Here is a 10,923-nt window from a genome sequence, read left to right as displayed (position 1 = left end):
GCTCGTGTGCCCACAGATATGGCTTCGCATGCCATAGGTTCGCCATCACGGGTATAAGGTCTCCTACCTTGAGCAAGGGTTCGGACTATACAATTCCTGAGGTCCCTTCCGGTCCTGTGATTCTATGTTCTATGTTCTAAATCTCATCAGAACAAATTCTTAAGAAGCACCCTAAAAATAGGATTAAAAAAAAAACAAAAGTCTCTAATTTCAAGGTTATATATAGTTCTCCTCCACAGATTTCAATTCCTGTGCAATGCAATCCCCCAAACAACAGAAAGTGAAAGTCAGGGGGGGAAAGGAGCAACATTTGGAGTAAATAAATGGATGGCCAAGTGGCCTAGAAAAGAGATAAGTGACTCTGAACTGGAAAAAAAAAGTGAGAGGGGAGGGAGGCTGGCAGAAAATGATCTCCAGAAATGATGGGGGAAATGACTGGGAAGATGTCAAAACATCCTTCCCTAGCTTTACATGGATAGATTTATTATTATTTTTTTCAAGAAAATCTATCAGCTGCATGAATTTCAGTTTGTTTTGTTAGAGCTGCCACTAACAATTACTTGCTTGAGTTGAGATGACCCCACTCTCTCTTGGGTAAGTGATATATGTCTAAATCAGACCCATTTTGCCTGGTCATGAAGCATCATGAACTTTTATCATCCTATCTCTGTATACCAAATTGAGCACCCTCAGGATAAATGCTTCGGGGATCTCTAGTCAAAGCAATGAAATTTGCAGTTTCACCAGCACTAAATTCTGCTATAAGTCAAATTCAGTTAGAAAACAAATCAGCAAAGCTTTTCTTTTTTTTCCCTTAGGCAGTTGAAGACTGAACATCCCAGTTATGGATGTACTAGCTCTAAGAACTTCAATTTCCTCTTTAGGTATTATGTTTTGAGTTAAAAAAAAAAAAAAGAGCCTTGGTAGTACAGGGGTTTAAGGCACCTTGTTATTAAGCTTATTAAGACCAGCTGCCTGCAATTACTGCAGGGTTCGAATCTCGCCAAGGCTCAAGGTTGACTCAGCCTTCCATCCTTTCTAAGGTAGGTGAAATGAGGACCCAGTTTGTGGGGGCAATAAGCTGACTTTGTATAAATATACAAAAGGATGAAGGCTATTGCTGAGCACATTGTAAGCCGCCCTGAGTCTTCGGAGAAGGGCGGCATATAAATCAAATTAAAAAAAATAATAATAAAAATTAAAAAAAAAAAGTAACTGAAAGCCAAGTACTATCTCCGCTGTGTTGCATTTTTTGGCTACTACTGGGACTTCAAGAGAGGAGGAGGGGGGAGGGGAGGAAGAGAAGGGGGTAGGAGGAGGAAATGTCACAAAATCCCTACTGAGCAGGATAGGCTCATTCTATCTTAACCTGTCATGGAAAGACTTTTGTGATTCTTTAAGATGACTGATGAATATCACTTTCTAGTCTCTCCCTCTCCCTTTCCCTCTCCCTCTCCCTCTCTCCCTCCCTCCCTCCCTCTCTCTCTCTCTCTCTCTCTCTCTCTGTGTGTGTGTGTGTGTGTGTGTGTGTGTGTGTTACACATACAGACTAACAGAGTTGAAAGGGACATTGTAAGCCATCTAGTCCAAACCCCCACCCCACCCAAGCAGGAGACCCTACACCATTTCTGATCGATGGCAATGCAGTCTCTTCTCGAAAGCCTCCTACAGCTTCTGAAGGCAAGCTGTTCCATTGGTTGATTGCTCTCACTGTCAGAAAATTTTTCCTTATATATAGGTTGAATCTCTCTTTGATCAGTTTCCATCCATTATTCCTTGTCTGAAAGGAATAATGCTTTGGAAAACAGGTTGACACCCTCCTCTCTGTGACAGCTCCTCAAATATTGGAACACTGCTATCATGCCTCCCCTGATCCTTTGCTTCACTAGAGTACCCATGCCCAGTTCCTGCAACCATTCTTCATATGATTTAGCCTCCAGTCCTCTAATCATCTTTGTTAGAGTGCACCTCACCTGAACTGGAAAGAAAATGCTTTAACTAAATCCAGATAAGAGATCCCAAAAAATACATGGATACCAAGCATTGGGAATGGGAATGGAAGAGGTATTGTATGCTATTCTTCAATTCTTCAATTGAAGAATTCAATTGTATGCTATTCTTCAATTCTTCATACTCTGTGCATTCAATCAAAAGAATGCACGGAGTATGTGGAACAAAGAAGCAGAATCGTAAGTCCTTATTTATTCTATTTATTAATTTTTTATGCCTTCTTTACAAGATGACTCTGGCAGCTTACAACAGGAAGGATGTTATGATTTAATAGGCATTTCTAAAACTTGGTAGGACCTATTTGAGACTGGTTAATTTTAATACAAAAAGCTCAGCTTTTCCCCCAAATCAAGTGCGGTCTTCCAAATATATTAGCTGTTTCTCTTCAAAATTACAAGTGATATAGTATTGTGATGGAATGTGTACCTCCAGCAGCAAAAGGAGAGGATTTGGCCAACACCAATGCAGAGAATTTGCTGTATGTTCATTGGGTACAGGTTCAATCCCTGAGCTTTATCTCCAGACAAAACTGTAAATCTGAAACATTGGATAGCCTTGACAATCAGTGTAAACAAGCCTAGTGGACCAACTCCCTGAATTATTATAAGGCACTTTGTGTGTTTCCCTCTCCTAATTTTCCATTTCCTCCCAGACTATTCCTTAGCTTTCTCAAAGGTACTTTTTCAAAAGGCAACTGGACTATGTTTTTCCTTGAGGAAGAAGACATTTCCAGTCATCAGTCATTCCTTACTTTTCTTTACTGAGCCATTGGTTCATATACAGTACCTGCAGAATAATCCGAGCAGATAAAATGGACAGAATTCAACAGTGATTAATTTTTGTAATGGTGTTGGGGCAAAATGAGGGCTGGACTGGTTATAAAATAAGGGAAAAGCCCATTACGTAGGTTGAAGAGCCGTTATGGGTGCTGTGGTGGATTGAAGGGATGCAGTTGCTGTTTAAATGGGGAGAGCATAATATTGTGGGGTGTGATGAAATTTGCACCTGGAGAATGTGAGATGGGGGTTGGTAACACAGAGCCGATTCCCAGAGAGAGGCCCAAATGAAGAGACTGAACAATCCTCAGCTGGATAGGGAAGGGGAGGGGAAGAGGTTCAAAGCAACCACACCCTAGAATCTCTTGGCGATACTATATGTCTAGTATTTAGAAAGTTACAACTTAGTTTGACAAGATTCTGTTTATTAGATGTAAACAAATAAAGGATTGCATAGGAGAAGGAATGGCAGAACCTGGGGGTAGGGTGAAAATGGGGATTAATCTTGAATCCCTACATAGCCACAGTTAAACTAAAGCCACCCTCCCCCCTTGAATGCCATTGATCTTTATCTAAATCTAGCCAGGTGCTGACCGTTAGCTGAGAAGATTCCTGTGCATAGGCTTTTAGCAATAAATCAGTTTAATTGAATCTCCACGTGCGGATCTGGTCTTTCGTGCTTGACAGATTGGTCTCTGCTTGCATTTCACTGTCTGGGCGTGGGCCTGATAAATAAAGAGCAAATGAAATAAATATAATAAGAATTGTTTGACTACAACTACTAGCATACACACAGAACAAATACATCTCTAAAGACTTTTTTCCATGGAAAAAGCTAAAATATTTCTGACACCTCATATATATCTTCATTACCCAACCCTGGAAACTCTTCCTTTATTTTTGCTTCAGAAAAGTGCTGTTCATCTTGGCTAATAAATCTCCTCTATGTTTCATAAATGGTAATAATATATTGCAGATTATCCTTACAAGAGGCTGAATGTGTCCTGAATGATCTTTAAACCCCCTCTCTAATTTTCATTAGTGGACCAGTCACTGGCTTTCGAAGCAAGATCTGCCATAGTAATGATTTATCACACTAAGCTTGAATGATTATCATTTACAGAGAATGACCACACAATAAAAAAAAATGTAGGATTTAAACCAAGGAAAAAAAGTCAAGGATTTTCAGGAAGTGCATAGAAAGAAAATACTGTAGATCTTTCTGTGCAAATCCGCTTAGGAGCAGCCTTATGATTTTGGCATAAAATCCAGCAGATAGAAATGGCCTGCACAGGATCTTCTTGGATGAGGCTTCAAAGAATAACATAAGGAACAGCAGTGTGTATATGTTTGTGTCAGGATTTTGGCGAAAATAATAATTACACTGCTTGCAATAGCTAAACAACAAAAGACAAAAACCCTTTAATTTCACATTTAGTCCACATCACAAAGGAGAACGTGTCCACTTATTCATCCTAGCAGAGTCGGATGAATGTAGCTTTAATTGGGAAGTACTACAACATTTGGCTACATAGAAAAAATATGGTCATTATTTAGAGAAGGTTGAAGGGATGTTACCTTTATCCTTGCATTATAATCTGAACCACATAGAATTGTTATTCAGGAGAAAATAATTTCAACAGTTGTCCAGTTTGGAAACTGGGAAAAAAGATGCCAGACAATGTTGATTATGCTTTTCTCCCCATCTCATAATCTGGAATATATGGTCATCCAGTAAATGAAATAATTTAATATTTTCAAGCATTGTCTTTCTTTGTGAAATGCATTTCTACCTTATTCTACTCCTATTCAGCCAGAAAAGGTATCTAACATACTGAAAATATCTTAACCCCAAATCAATGAATGCCCCTTTCTAGTGGTTTTATGTGGAAGTTAAACAGGGTAGAGGGGTGAGCACTAAGAGGCCCAATAATGGAGTGCCTGATGGCCTGACCTCTCTCCTTTGCATCCATTAAGTGTACCTGTCCATTGTACTATTATTCCTTCAACTTCTAACCCTTGCTGGTAGTTCAGAAGGATAATATAGTCCACAGTATCAAAAGCCATGGAGATCTCTACATGAACAAGGATAATTATGCTTCTTCCACAGGAGATTCATAGAGCAACTAATGAGGTTTTTACTCCATGCCAGTCTAGATAGGCAACTGCTGTCCCTCAGAAGGAAAGATTGGAGATAGATTTGTAGTTGTCCATTACTTGTCTAAGACTTACTTTCTGAGGACTGGGAGTACCTTTTAAAAGCTACTGGAGTCTCTCCTTCCCTCAAAGTAATACTAACCTTCTTCCAGATCCTATTTCCTTCTTATCCATCATAACGAGGAGGATGAAGCAGGGGTCCAACGTACAGGTGTTAGAGCTATTACCACAAAGAGCTTTGTGTGCTTTCTTGTCAAAAACCTCCCAGATAACATCCCAAGACATCGCCTCTGTCTTAACAGATTTCATCCATCTGGCAATGCAAATGATTTATCCATGGGAGGCTCAACCAGACAATCACAAGTTACACTAATTGAGTCATTTGGCCTGTCTTCAAAAAGGGGCTCTAAACAGTCCAATTGGCTGACATTCTACCGATGCAACAATGGCAGTGGAATAACATCACTACCACAATGTAAACTCAGATTTGAGGTTCGTTGATCGTGCTCATTTCATCCAGCATCCACTCCAAGCAAGTCTTCACCTGTTTCATTTCCTGTGGCTCCACCAAAAATTAAGAATTCCTTGGGAGAGGCCTGCAGGAAGGCATTATTCAATTATTATTCTATACAGGATCCTTTTTCTAGCCTCCTACATATTTCAGAGTAAAAGCCTAGTAAAAACCCTCAAAAAGCTGCCCTGCAATTCCCTGAGCACCGTTTGAAAGTCCTCCATGTCTATCAAATAACTTAGGTGACCACCTTAGTCAGCCTGCAAAAGTTAATGGGTCCAATTAACTGTCATCCATATATGGCTAATAATTAATGGGGGGAAAAAATCCTTCAGCACCAGGTCACATTTCAGCTGCTAAGAGAGAAAGGCCAAATTTAATCCAGCTATGTGAGTTAGGATTCAGAAGAAGCATATTATTGCCATGGAAACCCTGCATACATGGCTCTAATCCCAGAGAATGGAAGTTTAAATCATTCCAAAACCAACAGACTGGATAATCCCATAGTTGCCCTAGCAATCAGATTATGCACCTCAGGAATGGAGTACACTATGCAGCTGAGAACACGGGAGGACCTTCAGATTGTGCCTTTGGCTCAACCTCATATATCTTTACACATGGTTACCTGTGGGACCATGTCCTTTGCAGTGATCAGGGTCTCCCAATTCAGAATTGCCACTTTTCCTTTCATATTGGAAGGTGGAAACTGATGCCATGGGCAAAACCTTGCTGGGCAGATCTCAATGAGGGGAAGTTATTTTAGTTTTGCCTGCAACTTTCTCAACTAGATCTCCCTGTGTGTTGTGGTCCATCAGCTGCCAGCAGAGCTAGCAGCAGAGTCAGATGAGGAAGAGGTTGAGGGGGGAAGCTTGGGCTGGCTTTGGACCTTTGGAAGACTCTGATGAGGAAGCAGAATCAGAGGCAGATGAAGAGCCGGGGCCTTCCATCCTCCCCCAGGTGGAGAGACAGCTGTCTTCAGGGCCTGAGCTGAATGAGGGAGAGGAACAGATGGGGCCCATCCCAGATGCATGTATGCATAGAGAGGAAAGGAGAGGTGAACAACGGAAAGCAATAAGCCAGCTTTCAGGGGAAAGAAGATATAGATGCTAGCCAGCCCTTCCCTGGCTGGGAAATAAATAGTGTACATCAATCATGTCAGATTCCTCTGTCAGAACCAGGTTTGTCGGGACTAATTGCTCTGTATTTGAGGTGCCAATGGAATTTCCCTGCTGGGAAATAATAGGGAGTGAATTTGCCTCAGCTGATGTGAACAGAGACTGTTCTTGCCCTGTTTTTAGAAGGGGAAAAAACTTTTGTGACTCATTACAGCAGCAAGAATTGTATTTGCACAAAATTGGAAGACAGAAAAAAATCTGTCAGAAGGTGAAGTAATGAAAAAGATTTTACACTGTGTGGAAATGAATAGTTTAATTTTAAGATTAAGAGATAAAGAGGAATCAGTGTATTTCAAGGCATGGGGAAGATTTTATATATGGTTAGAAAAGAAATATGAAGATAAGAGGATAGATAAATGATTTAGATAATAGAAAGTTAAACGAGGGAGAGGATAAAAAAGAAATAGAAACCCAAATGATACCAGAGTAAATGAAAAAGGGGGATGAGAGGGAGGGGGGGAAAGAAAGAAGATTATAAGAATAAATGTATAATTATGATGATAATACTGATAGATAGAATAAATCTGAAAAGAAACTGAAAGAAAGTATATATGATTAGAATACAGGAGTTGCTCAGATACCAAACAAGGAGAATATTCCACAGCAAAGAAGATAGAAAGGAGAGAGGAGGAGAGGGTAGGAAGAGGAGAGGGAGGGAGAGGAATGGAAGAAAGGGAAAAGGAGAGGAAGGAAGGGTAGGGGACAGGAGTAGGAGAGAAGGTGAGAAGGGGGAAAAGAAGAGAGGAGAGGAGTGGGGGAAAGGAAGGGGAAGTAGGATGAGGTAGGAGAGGAGGAAGGAGAAAGGAGGAGAGGAGAGGAGGGAGGGAAGGGAAAGAAAGGAGGAGAAGAAGAAGGTTTGTTGCGAAATGAGGGAAGAAAGGGGTAGAAGAGCAACTCTGAATGTAATTAAAATGCCTTATTTTAATGCTTTCTTTAAGAAAAACATGTATCTGTATGATTAATTATGTATAAGAAAATGTCCATTTTATATTATGTGTATAAGAAATAAAACTGAAAAAAACTTTTCAAAAAAAAACTTTTGGTTTTGTTTATCCAATGTGAACAAAGACTGTTCCTGCTCTGACTTAAATAGAAAAGGGTTTGTGTTACTTGTGAGTAAGCGGTTTCTCATTGCTTGTGAAGGCTGGATCAGAACACTGTGCTAGAGATATTACGAAAGCTGTCATGCCGTCTATTTTATCCAGTTTGGGAATATGAATGCCCATGCCACCCAACCCATCCTTGTTACTTCCCTATCCCTCCCCCCACCCCCAAATGTTTCTGTTTTTCTGCTTCATTCTCAGGAAACTTTAAAACCTCTTTAAAATTTATTTTGGTTTATTTTTGAATCACCTTCCTTGATGGTGGGATCACTATTTCCCCAGTTCTCAGCAAACTGATTGGCAGCTTCCACCTTCTAATTTAGAAATACCTTCAGAAAAGATTCAAAGGTGCACATGTTTCAAGAATACAGGCAGTCACATTTCTTGCTTGCCATGTTGTCCAGGAGAAAGCAAACAGCTAGAGGGGAAAAAAATGTAGGAAAACAAGTTGTGGACATAAATTGCCTGAGTTGTCGATCACATTACAAAAGAGCATCATTCAAGCAGGAACTGCCCCTAGTCTAGCGAGAAATGCAAGGTTGTCACGGAAACAGCAGCATTTTCCTTAGAGAAAACAAGGAAATGTCTTGACAACAAGCAAAGCATAATTAAAAAAGCTTAAACAACATTAAAATTATAAATGTCCCACTAAAGCTCTTAGGCTTTAATTCCAAAACAAGCCAGTAACAAACAAATAGCAGTTGAACAATAATAATACTCAAGAATTCCTAGCATTCTTCCTACTCTGGTTGTGAGTGACGGATTTTAGACTAACTCAGAATCTTGAGAAACATTGTCCTGAGCAAAAACAAATCACGGTAAACCTCAGAATACCTAAATGCCTCAAACTAATTGTGCTTTGGGGACAAAAGCAGTAGAAAGAGAAAGTTTTAAGAAAAGTTTTAAGGACAGGCTTTAAAAGTTGAAAATAATTAGGTGATTTAGTACTATTTTGTAGAGATTAAATAGCAACCAAGACTTCTCAAAATTAAATTCTGTGAGTGAAATGGGGGGGGGGGGAAGTGAACCGAAATGTGATAAATAAATAAAATCAAATCTCACATTTATCATTGTCATACTTAATAATTGTTTTATGAATGACCACTATCTTTAGGCCTCACCCTAGCCTGTGCTTCCTGCACTTCAACTTTTATTGATTTCAAAATAACTGTTAAAAGTTTGTAGCTCCACAAGGTATTTTTTTTTTGTTTCATTCTTTCACTTCTAAAATGCAGCATTATTCCTTGAAAGTGATAGCCAGAAGGGCCAAAAAACAAAGCACTCTTCTGTACAATTTTCAGCTTGTAAAATTTAGTCAACTCACAGCCACAACGGGCAGCAGTAATTTTAAGAAGGGTACAAAAATAACAATAATCATGAAATAAGGACTCAGCTCTTACCTGGAAGGAATCAGCTCTGCTTATTCTGCTAAAGAGTACATTATGAACCATCCTGTGAAAATCAGGATGAAAATCAGAGAAACAATTTAGAGGATAGAATCGATACTTGGCATTATTTTAATTAACAACCAGAGGGCACTTGATCCTGTCTTCAGTCAATTTAGAAGACATTATATGGTGATGAAGTGGGATTTTATGATATTATCTGTTCATTTCCACCTGTTTATCTCTCATAGAAGATTTATTTAAAGGACGATGGAAGCACGTTTGCTGGATTCTAATACTGCTACCAGGCACCGAGAATCCCTACATGGGTGGCATGAACACCTCAGGATCAGAAGAAAGTTTTCCATTTATCTTAAGCCCAGGCCATCTTAAGCTTATTTAAACCTCCTAAATGAAAGCATTGATAAATGGAAGAAGATAGTTAGATTCATCACGGGTCCCAAATTGCTTCTGCAGTTTCCATTCATTAAAATTGCTTTTAATTTCTCTCTGCACACCTCCCACACCCTGAAAAATTATACTCACTGGTGAAGTACAGGGTTTTTACACTTCTTTTCATTATGAGGGATCCAAATCATACCTTATTCTGTATTATTATTTCTCCAGTAATCAATAATCTTCCTAGCTGCACACCCTTCCATTAAACCTCAAAGGAATCCTCTTCGGAATGTTTCCAGATCAAAATGCCTCAATTTGTGACTTCTTGTTTTATTGTTGGACCATATCTAAATGTACCATTTGTGACCCAGGAGTAAAGATGGCAGGCTCCTTATCTTGACCATCTACATGGGCAATGGGAAGGGACGATATAAATACAGCAAAAAGCTTTTGCATGGTGGAAATAGGAGTCCTAATTTCATTTGTCAAGAACAAACTATTTAGCTAGGTCGTTTACTAAATGTTTTGTTAAGAACCATTCACTGCAAATTTCTCCATTAATAAGATAGGCAGAAGTGAGGTGGGCAAAATTCAAATGGAAAGGAAGCAAAATTGACCATTTGAATTTCCTAACTCCAGCTGGTTGTCTTTCCTATCTGGATTACCTGGGAATGTTAACATCAATCTTGCAAATCTGAAAGTACCAGCCTCCTGCTTCTCTTTTACCAAGCAATAAGTTAAGGAGGTTCCTTTCTGAGTTTCTTTCACTACCCATTATGCAGCTGAAGGATATACTGACTCTTATCTGATGGTTCTGTAGGCAGCATTTCTTCCCCTAGCCTTGTGATGGCGTACATATTGCACATGGAACATATGTGCCCGAAGTGGCACGTGGAGCCATGTTGCCTTGCACATGTGGTGTCGCCCGTTCCTCTTCCTGGTTTCTGCCATGCACGCGCATGTGACGATCTGGCCTCTGTGCATGCAGCAGTGCCGGAAACTAGAAGAGCTGGTCTTCCGTTTTCTAGCATGAGCATGTGCACTGGCCAGCTGATTGGCAAGTGCACATGCACAGCAGTAACCGGAAGACTTGCTGCCTGGAGTGCATGTGCGTGCCACAAACCGGAAATACCTTAACCCCTGGGCAGCTCCTCTTCCTGGTTGCAGCTCTGATGAACACACGAAGTGCTCCCTTTTCGGCACTTGGTGCCAAAAAGGTTCACCATCACTGCCCTAGCCCCATCTCTCAAGGTTATTCCCACAGACAATATTTCTTCTTCTTCTGTGTCTAGATCAAACTTTAAACTGCCAGAATGAAGCCACCTTTTTGGCTTTGTCATTGGCCAAAAATAAGTCATTATCGGTACATGTTTCTGGTAGCAGCCTGGGATTATAGTACTGTGATGG

The 10,923-nt window shown here is 40.0% G+C and overlaps 1 long non-coding RNA gene across 1 annotated transcript; it reads right to left on the bottom strand.

The window, feature by feature from the left end:
* Positions 1 to 3,405: 3,405 nt before the first annotated feature.
* LOC117675011 (uncharacterized) lies at positions 3,406 to 5,258 on the bottom strand. Its single transcript, XR_004594090.3, has 2 exons — positions 5,086 to 5,258; positions 3,406 to 3,511 (listed from the first exon to the last, which is right to left on the bottom strand). It is a non-coding gene; the product is annotated as an uncharacterized LOC117675011 (long non-coding RNA).
* Between the last annotated feature and the right edge of the window lie 5,665 nt (positions 5,259 to 10,923).

The sequence above is a fragment of the Pantherophis guttatus genome, chromosome 1 (assembly GCF_059756535.1).
Source record: "Pantherophis guttatus breed Tessera chromosome 1, ASM5975653v1, whole genome shotgun sequence".
Classification (NCBI taxonomy): domain Eukaryota; kingdom Metazoa; phylum Chordata; class Lepidosauria; order Squamata; family Colubridae; genus Pantherophis; species Pantherophis guttatus.
Note: the sequence above shows the minus strand (reverse complement) of the source record. Positions and strands in the feature narration are given on the sequence as shown.